The sequence below is a fragment of the Hyperolius riggenbachi genome, chromosome 4 (assembly GCF_040937935.1).
Source record: "Hyperolius riggenbachi isolate aHypRig1 chromosome 4, aHypRig1.pri, whole genome shotgun sequence".
In the NCBI taxonomy this organism is placed as follows: domain Eukaryota; kingdom Metazoa; phylum Chordata; class Amphibia; order Anura; family Hyperoliidae; genus Hyperolius; species Hyperolius riggenbachi.
The window spans coordinates 24016158-24025726 of NC_090649.1; the positions used below are offsets into that span (position 1 = coordinate 24016158).

Genomic DNA, 9569 nt, shown 5'->3' on the forward strand with positions numbered 1-9569 from the left:
ACTGCCAGTACAGTACAGATGACGTCAGTGTGACTCAGTGAGCCGCATGGTGAAGCGCAAGCAGATGCCGGCCTGGTGAGGTCGGCATCTGCAGGAGACTGGGAGCCACCGGAGCTGCGGCGAGGGCACATGACGGCGGCCAGCGGCTGGAGGAAGCCTCGGGTGAGAAGATACTTGTTATTAATCCTGGACCTTCTCATTTGGGTAGGCACACACTAGGCCAGTGATCTACAAACTTGGCTCTCCAGCTGTTAAGGAACTACAAGTCCCACAATGCATTTGCCTTTATGAATGATGACTGTGGCTGTCAGACTCCTGCAATGCATTGCGTAACTTAAAGGACAACTGAAGCGAGGGCTATGGAGCTGCCATATTGATTTCCTTTTAAGCAATACTAGTTGCCTGGCTGTCCTGCTGATCCTCTGCCTCTGATACTTTTAGCCTTAAGCCTGGTCAAAACATAGCGATCCAGCGGCTCGATTGGCTGCCGGATCGACTCTTCCGCATCCCCATGTGTACCCACCGCGTCCCTGCTCGTGCGTCGGATTCGATACCCGCTCGTCGTCCCTGCTTATCTTCCGCTCGATTCCCCGCTATTGTCCGCTCGCGGGGAATCGGCAGCAGCGAGATCGGACCTGTCGGATCTTATCAATCAATTGTTAAGAAACATCGGCGCGTGTAGACCAGGCTATAGACCCTGAACAAGCATGCAGCAGATCAGGTGTTTCTGATGTAATTGTCAGATCTGACAAAATTAGTTGTATGCATGTTTCTGGTGGTAGACAGACAGTACTGCAGCAAAATAAATCAGCAGGGCTGCCAGGCAACTGGTATTGTTTAAAAAGAAATAAAAATGGCAGCCTTCATATTCTTCTTACTACAGTTGTCCTTTAACAGACTTTCTCCTAATAGATAGATCCCCCTCGATCTGATATCAGAGAGGGATCTACCATTGCCACAGTCTGCATATCAATTTTTAATACATTCCAGCAATAAAACAACCACTCCCACCCCTGTATGATGGGCCTCCTAGTGTCCCCCCTGCTAATGCTGCTCCCTGGCACCCCATGCAGAACATTAGCACAGCAAAACAATATATAATAATAATGACATCTGAAGGAAGGTTTGCCTGAGAAGCAAAATAACATCCTCCCCGTCGGGGAATTGAACCCCGGTCTCCCGCGTGACAGGCGGGGATACTCACCACTATACTAACGAGGAGTACACTGACTGCTGCCAGGACAAACCCATCCACAGTGATACATGACACTGTACCATGTGCTCTATAGTAGTGTAACAGAAACCATACCGTCCTACACATTGCAACATACAATGCTAGCTCTGAAGACCACAGCTCTAAACTCGCCTACAGCAACACATGGCTTCCATTCACTATATTAAGCAGTGCTTCATAAAAACAATGCGACACCCAGTGGAGCATATTGGTAGTGCAACACTCCTAGCTGACTGCATTGAGTTGGTGAATGCAGTCCTGTCCAACACACACACTAAGTGGTTTGCATTTGAAGCAAGTCATTTAGGCACTGCACATGGTAAAGTGGGAGCTGGCTATGGTGGCGGCAGGTAATTTGGGCACGGGAGTCTGCCACTACAGCCAAGCTCTGGCTAGCTGATAGGAGTTGCATCATCCACTCGGTATAACCCATATCCAGTACGTCAGATTCACTTCACATAATAGTGGAAATCGCTGACTTCTAGAATGATGTAGTGCAAAAAATGAGTATAAAGTGACTGGCTTTTAACTGGCTTAGTCAGAATACACTCAGTGTGCGAATCACAGCCCTCCCTACAATTTACAATGTAACTTTTTTTTGTTTTTCTGTGGAGCTCCAATATGATAATAGCTGTCTCGCTACAATGCAACATTTTTAAAATCAAACAACATGCAGCTTCTATCCGCATGCTGAATTGCAAATTGCATGTGTTTTGCATACAATGCTTTCTTCTAAGGAAAAAGAAAGAAAAATGAAATGTAAAAAATATAATATACTGTATATATACACTCACCTAAAGGATTATTATGAACACCTGTTCAATTTCTCATTAATGCAGTTATCTAATAAACCAATCACATGGCAGTTGCTTCAATGCATTAAGGGGTGTGGTCCTGGTCAAGACAATCTCCTGAACTCCAAACAAAGTCAGAATGGGAAAGAAAGGGGATTTAAGCAATTTTGAGTGTGGCATGGTTGTTGGTGCCAGTCTGAGTATTTCACAATCTGCTCAGTTACTGGGATTTTCACACAGAACCATTTCTAGGGTTTACAAAGAATGGTGTGAAAATAGAAAAACATCCAGTATGCGGCAGTCCTGCGGGCGAAAATGCCTTGTTGATGCTAGAGGTCAGAGGAGAATGGGCCGATTGATTCAAGCTGATAGAAGAGCAACGTTGACTGAAATAACCACTCATTACAACCGAGGTATGCAGCAAAGCATTTGTGAAGCCACAACATGCACAACCTTGAGGCGGATTAGCTACAACAGCAGAAGACCCCACCGGGTACCACTCATCTTCGCTACAAAAAGGAAAAAGAGGCTACAATTTGCACGAGCTCACCTAAATTGGACAGTTGAAGACTGGAAAAATATTGCCTGGTCTAATGAGTCTCGATAGAGTTAGAATTTGGCGTAAACAGAATGAGAACATGGATCCATCATGCCTTGTTACCACTGTGCAGGCTGGTGGTGGTGGTGTAATGGTGTGGGGGATGTTTTCTTGGCACACTTTAGGCCCCTTAGTGCCATTTGGGCATTGTTCAAAGCAGTCAGATAAGAGGGTTGCACTACCAATAAGGGTGTCACATTGTTTTCATGCAGTCCTCGTTAGCATATTTTATTTTATTTATTGTACTTATAAAGCGCCAACATATTACGCAGCGCTGGACATTAGTTTAGGTTACAGACAATATTTAGGGGTGACATACAGCAAAATAACAATACATGAATACAAGAAAGACCAGATCATGCAGCACAGTATGAGTACAAGGTAATGCTTAGTCAGTCACTGGATGGAGCATGGAGATCACACAGCACAGTATGAGTACAAGGTAATGCTTAGTCAGTCACTGGATGGAGCATGGAGATCACACAGCACAGTATGAGTACAAGGTAATGCTTAGTCACTGGAGGGGAGCATGGAGATCACACAGCACAGTATGAGTACAAGGTAATGCTTAGTCAGTCACTGGATGGGGCATGGAGATTAGACAAGTTAGGTTCACACAGATGCATGGCATGGGTTCACAGTAATGGAGGTGCATGATCAGGTAGGACACAAAAGGAGGAGAACCCTGCCCAAAGGCTTACAATCTAGAGGGAGAGGTAAGGACACGGAAGGAAGGGGATCAGAGTGGGTTTAGAGCACTTGTGAGGGGTAGTAGGCCAGAGTGAAAAGGTGAGTTTTGAGGGCTTTCTTGAAGATGTTGAAAGAGGGGGCTGCCCTAATGGGTGGAGGTAGAGAGTTCCATAGTGTTGGAGCAGCTCTTGAGAAGTCCTGGAGGTGTGCATGGGACTGGGTGATGCGGGGCAGTTAGGCGAAGTTCATTGGAAGAGCGGAGTGAGCGGCTAGGTGTGTACCTCTGAGTAAGATCGGAATTTGGAAAACTGTGTACTCACCTTCGGTAGTTTTCCTTTCCTGGTGTTTCCCATGTCAGCATACGTATGGGCAAAGCCCCACCTCCTTTGCCCTAGTAGGACGTCCTTAGATATTAAATAGCCTAGACTAGCCCCATGCCATCACTCTAAGTAACTAGTACGAGCCGACAGCATAGGGCGGGCCCGTATGCTGACATGGGAAACACCAGGAAAGGAAAACTACCGAAGGTGAGTATACAGTTTTCCAAATTCCCTGGTGTTTACCATGTCAGCATACGTATGGGCAATAACTAGACAGACCATGGGTGGGTATGCTGCTAATCACCCAATTTAATCCACACAAAAGAACATAATACATCATTAAATAGCATTATTGACAGCAGAGGAAATAATAGCTTTCCCAAAATTAACAGAAGAAAGGGCTGCAAAATCAATACAATAATGCTTAAGAAAAGTATGGTTAGAGGCCCAATTGGCTGCCTTACATACAGTTAATAAAGATACTTTACTGTAAGCTGCCCATGAGGAGGACACACTCCTTGTAGAGTGGGCAATAATGTCCTGTGGAGGCTCTAAGCCTTTAGACTTGTATGCCTTTTGGATCGAGTTCACAACCCAACTTGCAATAGTTCTTGTAGCGGCCGCCTTTCCCTTCCTGTGGCCAGAAGGGATTATAAAAAAGCGATCCGAGTCCCGGAAGTCTTTGGTAGCCTCCAAATATGCACTAACTAGGGAAGGAATGTCCAAGGGATGTAAAGACTCCGGATTTTCCTGCAATCTAAAGCTTGGAAGAGTCCATTCCTGATTTATGTGTCTGACTGAGGCTACTTTTGGCAGAAAAGATTGCACAGGATAAAGTACTAATCTGTCGTCATAGAACACCAGAAAGGGCTCCTTACATGACAAGGCTTGCAGTTCACACATCCTTCGTCCAGATGTAATCGCAATCAGGAATGTTGTCTTATACTGTATGTTAAATTTTTCAATGAGGCAGAATGATTTTGCCACTCTGAGGAAGATGTCATGACATCCAGAACTAATGGAAGGTCCCATTTGGGGAATCTTGGCTTAACTGGTGGCTTCAGCTTAATAGCTGCTTTAAAGAACTGTTTAATCAAGGGCTTCTCTGCCCACACCACTCCTGAGATTGAAGAAATTGCTGAAACTTGCCTCTTTAACGTAGAATATGCCAGAGGCAATTCCAATCCTTTCTGTAAGAAAGCCAACAGATTACATACATTAAAGTCATTGACATTAAAATTCCGTTGAATGGAAAATTCTGTAAATTTCCTCCATATTTTGTCATAGGAAGCTGCAGTGGATGGTCTTTTGGCCTTTAACAATGTAGACACCACCTCAGGGGAACAACCTTCCGCTAACAGCCTAGCCCTCTCAAATTCCAACCCATTAGATGTAAAGACCGAGGGTTCTGATGGAACACCATTCCCTGCGATAGCAGGTGGGGCAGATCCGGAAGGGAAATGGGGTCTTGGGTACTCATCTGCAGCAACAGGGGAAACCAGGGCCTCGCAGGCCACCACGGTATCACTGCTAACACTGTCAATTTTAGGTGACTCAGTTTCTGAAGAAATTTGAAAATCAAAGGAGTTGGGGGAAAAGCATACGCCTTCCTGAAACACCACGTTTGAGTTAAGGCATCTGTGCCCAACGCCTTCCGGTCCGGGACCCTCGAGAATTAAAGGGGAATCTTGTTGTTCTTTGCAGAGGCAAACAAGTTGATCTGAGGCATACCCCACCTCCGCACCAACTGCTGGAAGACTCTCGGGTAATGGGACTACTCGTTGTCTACCTGGTTTCTTGACAGGAAATCCGCCTGCAGATTCTGTGACCCTGGGAGATAAACTGCTGATAGATCCAGAAAGTTGTTTTGGGCTAGCTCCATAATCTGAGACATTTCCCTCATCAAAGACATACTGTGAGTTCCCCCTTGTCTTTTCAGGTACGATACAGCCGAGACATTGTCCACCTTCACTAACACTGGTTTCCCTTTCAGATAAGGCAAGAAATGTTCCAGAGCCAGATAAACTGCTCTCAACTCTAGGATGTTGGAAACTACCTTCATGCGTTGGCTCCAGACACCCTGGACATACATGTCGCGATAAATAGCACCCCAGCCTGACTGACTGGCATCTGTCGTCACTATGGCCCAAACCGGTTGTTGCAGAGGTCTGAACCGACTTAAGTTGTCCTGATTCAACCACCATCCGAGAGATTTTTTTACATTGTATGGAAGCCAAATTGCTTGACCCAGATCCACCTCGTTCCACTGATTTAGGAAGTTGATCTGAAACTGGCGCAGATTCCAATGTGCCCAGCATACCATTGGTATCATAGAAGACATTATTCCGATCACTGACAGACATTTTCTGGCTGCAACATAACAATGCTTGAGAAGCTCTATCAACAAAAAGTTTAGGGAAACTTTCTTCTCCTCTGGCAGAGAGATGGAATTCTGCACTGTGTCCAGAATTGCCCCTAAGAAGAGCATCCTCTGGGTGGGAACCAATTGGCTCTTTTTGAAATGTACTATCCACCCAAATTCCTGAAGAGTCTTGACTAACAAATTTTGATGTTCCAACAGGACTGACCGTGAGGAGGCAAGGAGAATGAGGTCGTCCAAGTAATGAAGGACGCGTATTTCCTGTAACCGAACGAACGAGGTCACGGCGAGCAAAACCTTCGAAAAAGTGCGGGGCGACGTAGCAAGGCCAAAAGGAAGGCAAACGAATTGAAGGTGAAGATGACCTACCGCAAAACGAAGATATTTCTGCATCGACCGATGAACTGGCAGATGGAAATACGCGTCCTTCAGATCTATTGAACACATCCAGTCCCCTGGCTGGATAGACATAACGACTGAAGTGAGTGTCTCCATCTTGAACTTTGGCACCCGAACAAATTTGTTTAGCCGCTTTAAGTCCAGCACTGGTCTGAGCTCTCCCGATTTCTTCTTTACCAGGAATATCTGTGAATAGAAGCCCAAACCTCTTTCTGAAGGGGGTACTTGACACACTGCCTCTTTCCTCAACAGGTCTGACACATAGTCCACTAAAACTAGCTTTTTCTCCACCGAGTTTGGTATTCTTGTAGACTTGAACACCGGAAGAACCGGATACTTCATAAAGTCCCAACGATGGCCTTCTGAAATTGTGGCTACTATCCAATGATTGTGAATGTTCCCCTCCCAGATATCCTTGAAATAAGTCAGCCTTGCTCCCACCGGTATATCGTGGACGGGCCTTACTTCAAAAAGACTTACTGGAATCTCCAGCAGGCTGAGAGCCCTTCTGCCTTCCAGACCTTGAATTCTGCTGGGGATTTCGCCAACTTCTTCTAAACTCCTTCCCTGGACGGTAAGCTCTTGACTCCGTAAACCTGCCATAAGACTGTTTTCTTACCTGAGGATACCTCTGCTTCCTGAACTTCCTGTCCTGGGGCAACAGGCCCGATTTACCCCCAGTAACTCGGGAGATAGCTGCGTCCATCTTGGGCCCAAACAAGTTCTTCCCATCAAAAGGAATTTTGGACCAGGATTGTTTAGGCTTAAGCCAAAGCGCCCTCCTGGCCATAACTGAATAGAGCATAGATCTAGCAGTAGACCTTAAAGCATCCACGCTGGCAGTTCCAACAAATTCTGAAGCAAGATCTAACTCCTCAAGAGCAACCGTGATATCTTCCACATTTGCACCAGACCTAACTCCCCTCTGAATATTTTCAATCCAGACTTTTAAGGCCTTCGCCACTGAGGTCAAGGTGATAGCTACCCTTGCAGCCTCCCCCGAAGCTAGGTAAGATCTTCTCAAATCTTGATCGATCTGACGATCTAAAACATCTCTAAACAAGATAGAATCCTCAAGAGGCAACGTGACATTCCTGACCATTCTCATTAGGGATGCATCCACTACCGGACTGGTCTGGATTAAGGCTTCATCTTCCAAGTCTAATGGATACATCTTTTGGAGATTGTTTTTAAACGAAGGCTTCTTAACCGTCTTGTCCCACTCTTCCTTGATCATCTCTCTGATTTCCTCCATCAGTGGAAAGGAAACCTTAATTTTACTTAAACCCTTATAGTATCTCTTTTTCTTGACCACTGGAGATGAGACCTCATCATCCCATTCAATGGCTTCCTTGACTCTCGACACAAAGGTAGGGACCAAAGAAAAATCGAATCCTCCATCCTCAGACTCAGCATCAGAGCTCAAAGAATCCTCCACTACCACCCTCCTGCTAGAGGGGCCTGGCTGCCGAGGCTGTTATGATGATAACTCGGAAACCGTATCCATGACCACTTGCTTTATCAATGACGACACCTCTCGGTCCTCTCTCGCAATGTCCATATGACAAAGTTCACAAACTTTCTTATTAGGAAGCGACACTCTGCCGCAGATCCAGCACTCATCTTTATTTGGTTTTCTTGGTACAAACGCATTAGGAATATCCACAGGATTTTGCAAAGCTGCTTGATTCCCTGGTATGGATGCTTCCAAGGATGATCCAGGTCTTGTTTCCGGTGACCCAGATCTGGACCGGGAGTGGGACCGACTTCTTGACCGACTTCTGGATGGAGATTTCGGATGAGACTTGCGACTTATCTTGCTTCTTATCTTGAGGAGACTTATACGATGACCGATCACTCTGACCAGCAGCCCACAGGCGCTTAGACTGACTTCTTTCTCTCTCTCCTGTCAAATAGACAGAAGCGTATAAGTGGTGCTTATAGCTTTAAGACATCTTCAGGCTTTTATATACAACATACTCACCACCCTTACCTATTTAATGCTGAGCTCGAACTCGAGCCAGAGTACTCTCTCCTGACCTTTTCCCCATTATAGCAGCTGAAAGAGAGCAGTACTGGTATTACCAATTGCTATAACAAGCTATATACATATCTATACCATCTCTATAGATATGCAGCATAACATTTGTACAGAGCAGCAAACAAGGTCACCCACCTGCCGACAGTCCCAGCAGCCTGACACTCCACCCGTCAGAAAGCCAAATGCCACTCGGCGGAAGGAAATACCCCCTAATATACTTCCCCTAGAGGAAATTGAGACGAGGTCGCGCTCTGCCCATTTACAAGATGGCCGCCAAGCACTTCCGCTCACAGCGCACAAACAGGAAGTCCTCGCGCGCGAGAGACCGCCCACAGACTGCCGGGGAATTGGAAACAGAATGGAGCGCACAAGCCTACCTCGTCACTATGCTGGAAACTTCAGCCAAAAGGTAAGACAGAGCGCAGAAGACGCCAACCGCCATCTTCTTAGCACTCAGCACAGGGGAGGCATGCAGAAGAACATGCCGCAGGGAACGTTGCGGAAATGCTGCGGAAAATGCTGCGGGGAAGCCCAATATCCTTTAGATATAAGAGGGCCACAGGATTTCATAAACAAGCGTCCCTGAGAGCACTTAGAGAGGGACTCCATACCCTATAGGAGCATTTAGCTACCTAGGATAAGGACATCAGCTGTAGCCCAAACTGCTGGAGCCCGCATGAATGCGGAGGTAAGGGAACATCTAAGGATCCTGCTGGAGGCGAGGACAAAAAAAGAGAATGATGGCATGGGGCTAGTCTAGGCTATTTAATATCTAAGGACGTCCTACTAGGGCAAAGGAGGTGGGGCTTTGCCCATACATATGCTGACATGGTAAACACCAGGGAAATGTAGGTTGGACAGGTTTTGTGGACAGATTTGTAGGTCAGACACAGTATCTTGAATCGGATTCTGGACTGGATAGGAAGCCAGTTGTTAAGCTTGGAGGTGTAATCTCCACAGTCAGCATACAACACATAAGCTGACGTGAAGGAGGTACACACACCAGCACAAGGGATCAGGATATCCCCAGTTTAGTGGAGGAGAGGACTGACTCCAATAGGAGATTGTGGTGCACAGAGCCGGTGCAGATCCGAACAGCCACAAACAACACTT

General features: G+C 46.2%; 1 non-coding gene across 1 annotated transcript; it reads right to left on the reverse strand.

Annotated features, from left to right (window-relative positions):
- Nucleotides 1-1149: 1149 nt before the first annotated feature.
- On the reverse strand, nucleotides 1150-1221 carry TRNAD-GUC (transfer RNA aspartic acid (anticodon GUC)). The gene has a single exon. It is a non-coding gene; the product is annotated as a tRNA-Asp (tRNA).
- Nucleotides 1222-9569: the final 8348 nt, after the last annotated feature.